The sequence below is a fragment of the Arachis duranensis genome, chromosome 2 (assembly GCF_000817695.3).
Source record: "Arachis duranensis cultivar V14167 chromosome 2, aradu.V14167.gnm2.J7QH, whole genome shotgun sequence".
In the NCBI taxonomy this organism is placed as follows: Eukaryota; Viridiplantae; Streptophyta; class Magnoliopsida; order Fabales; family Fabaceae; genus Arachis; species Arachis duranensis.
Window position 1 is genome coordinate 93,441,164 of NC_029773.3, and position 4,052 is coordinate 93,445,215.

Here is a 4,052-nt window from a genome sequence, read left to right on the forward strand (position 1 = left end):
GAACTGACACGTCATTATGGTGAAATAATTGTATAGTACTAAATGAATGGAATATTACCCATAATATAAAATCAAATTCAAACAACTTTTTGCATAAGGAACTGAACACATTATTATTGTGAAATAATTGTATAGTACTAAATGAACAGAATATTATTCATTATATAAAATTAAATTCAAACAGCTTTTTGCAGAATGAACTGAACACGTTATTATGGCGAAACAATTGTATAGTACTAAATGAACGAAACATTATCCATTATATAAATTCAAAACACCTGTATCTATAATTGAGAGATTATAAATTTAATTCAATTCAGAACACATGCGTATATTCAATTCAATTTAATCATTCTATTCCATTCAATTCGATTAAAAAAAAATCTAAACCTCGTCCACTTGATTAAAAAAAATTTGCACGAAAGCTTATTAAATATACTTATTTATATATTTTTATCTATTAATTTAAATTTTAAGAATAAGTAATTTTTTATACGAATGAAGTGTAAAAAATGGTGTTTAAAAGAAATTAAAACATGATTTGTATAATAAATATAAATATCTAGTTGTCAAACAAAATTATTTTAAGAAAAAATGTATTTTTCGACCAGAAAATATTAATTCATTGAAAGATGTCACAATTATTCAACAGTTCCTTCAGTGTGGCATGCTTGATACTTAAGCATACTTTTGTTACAAATTAGGCACATGCAAACTATTGAACAAAAATTCAAAAGCTCAAACAGTGAAAGAATATAAAGAACTAAAAGAAATAACTAGAATACAGAAAGCTGGAGAATTAGAATGAAGAAAGATTATGACATTAAAGGAGAAAAGGTTAAATTGTCCTTTTGGTCTCTTTAAACAAAGATTGAAAATAGTAAATAAAGTTGTCTAATATTCAACCAGCACATGTGAATGAAATCTCTTTCATTTTAATCACAATGTACAAATTCGGTGATTATGCCTCCAAAGAAACATATAATAAATATGGTACAATAAATATTAAGCATAAAAAAAGAAAAAGAGAATAATTCAAAAAATATAATATTTATTTTCTTTTTTATATTTTCGTATACTTTTAATATACATTAGAATAAGTATCTATGTAAAGTAGTGAGAACTGAAAAATAATAGTATCATTTTGAGAACAAAAAAGCATAAGAAATATACTTTGATCCATAAATTCAAAGTCACTTTCCTATCATGCATTGTTCATTTGTTTGACTTTGAAATTTAATTTGAAGTTAGTTAGCCCAAGAAAACAAGTAAAAAAATAAATAAGATCGAATAAAAATTAATTGAAAGTAATAATAAAATTTAAAAGCCTAACATAGTAACTCATTGGTTGAGAACAAGCTAAGGTCAAAAGTAACAAAATGACCGAAATAAGTTGTTAGAGGTGTCATTTGTTGTTAGTAACATACTTACATATTAATCAAGACTTTTATGCCTAAACGTCTGCTTTATTTTGGTACAGACGTAATTAGAGGGCCCTTCCACGTCTCCAGCTTTATGGGACCATGCAAAAAGAAACTCATCATAGTGGGAAAACATCATGCTCCAAGTAACCACTTAGTAGCAATTAAGATTTAGGACTAGTTGTGTAATAATTAATGAATTTAGTTAACATGTATTTTTTTTTTTAGATACATATTAAAATTATTATCAGTAAAAAATAATTGTTTTAATAAAGATATAGTAAATGTATTGAAACTTAAATTTTTTTATATTTTTTGAAGATATGGTTAGTTGAGAATTGAGATTTTTTTTCATAAGCATTTTCATACCATTTTTAATAAAGATACATATGGCTTTATACAAAATTCTTTATTTTAAAATTAATAAGAATAAAAGATTTTAAATTATAAAAATTTTAATATTATATCATAAAATTAATTTTTTTAAAAATTTAATTTAATAAAAAAAGACACGCAAATGAATAGTTATACGTCTAATAAAAAAAAATATTCATTTATGATAAATTAATTGGAGTTGAGTCGAATTATACTTTGCTATAAAAAGAAAATACGAAGCTATATATATAAACCTTAAAGGGAAAATTGAAATTAAATTGAAAGGGAAAAGTTTATAAAAATTTGGTAGACATTATGAATTGGGTGACACGAAGAAACGTCTCGTCGTGTTTGGGAGCTATGGTCGGAACTAATGACTTCATGAGTGGCCAACAAAAACAAATACGCATTCAACTTTGCAATTCTGCTTCCTCCACCAGTTTCAGGTTGCTCTCTTTCATTTCATCTCAATAATAATTATCTTTATCTATTCATATAATATTATAAAGTTATTTATATATATAGTTTATTTACATAACGCACGTGACTAATTAAAAACAATTTTCAATAATCACTCATCTATCCTTAACTTTTTTCTAGAAAAATATATGATTTTTTTTATTCGAGGATTAATTTGTTATGTAAATTAAATTGGTAGTAATAATATTATTAGTGGCGAGGTGTGAGAAAAAGAGAGAAGATAAAGATGGGGATTATGCGTGTAAGCGTGGTTGGTGGACAACATAATGTGAGAGAGAGAGAGAAGCAATGAATATATGTGAATGAGTGCCTCTGAATCTGATGAATATGGAGCATGCATTATTATTCTTGTCTCATTCAATTCTAATGAGTATGCATCATTGCACCTTCAATTCAACTCACAACACAAACTACTCTATCCCACTCTCTTTTCTTTTTCTCTCAAATCTCAATTAAAATACTTTAATTATATTATTTACATAAAATGGAAGTATAGTGCTCAAATGTAAGGGACATACATTATTGCTGGAGGTTTGTTCCATGGTGAAAACGCAGTAAACTTTACGTGAGTTTATAATTGAGAATCGTTAAATAATTTGACTAAATTTTTATATAATAACTCTTAATCATCAACTTCACCTAAATTTGACTATATTTGAATTTTCCCCTTATTCTATTCATGTAATGCAATTGTGTTTTCATTTTCCAATAAGCTAATAAGGAGATAAAAAGCAACCGAAAGATAATCAAAGTACTACTTTATAGTGCATGCAACAATAATCTTGCTTTAGAAAATGAATTGTTGTCACATGTATGTGAATCTCATCAGATGAAAATAAAGCACTTTATTTTATATCAAGCTAATTAAGGTATGTATGAATTAATCAGGTTCAATAAGTCCATTTTTTTATGTGTTAATTAAAAGACTTTCATGTATATTCATTGATTCTTTTGTATATATAGAAATTAGTAATAGGAGTCACTTAGATAAAGACGTCTAAAATATTTTTTTTTAAAGATATTTTTCAATAATTAAAATTTAGTATATATAATTGATTAAATTATATTATTTTTGTCAAAATTAGGCTAGATAAATTAATTTAATTAACGGAAAAAAATAATAAATCAAATCTTAAATTTAAAATTAATATATATAATAAAAATATTTTAGTCATTTTCTATAATAGGGTATTGTAGTTACTTTCTATAAAAAATAATATTAATTTAGATTAATTCAAGATTTAATTTATCATTTTTCGGTCAAATTAATTTATCTAATCTAATTTTGATAAAAATAATATAATTTAATTGATTATATGTATTAAATTTTAATTATTAAAAAATATTTTTATAAAAAAATATTTTTAGTATCTTTATCTAAATAACTCTCGTTAGTAATTAATTAGCTGTGAAATTAGGAATACAAATGATCGACTAGAAGAAGTTTTTTAATTTTCAAAGTAATTAATAAAGTCATATGATTAAATATGTTTTTTTCCTCAACAAATAGAAGTCACATACATTTTATCTAAAAATTAGATTTTGTAAAATCTCTGGTCAAATTAAGAATATTATTCTAGCTAGTTGAATTAATTGTTTAAATTTAATTGCGAAATTAGATAATAAAAGGGCGCTTGCATTGACATGTAATAAGTTCGAATATTTTAAATTAAATAATGTGTACAATAAAAAGCACTCGATGTTTTCAAAGAATTGAGAAAATACTATAAGTAGCAAATTTAGAAAAGCAAATAATTTATCTATATTGAGCATTAT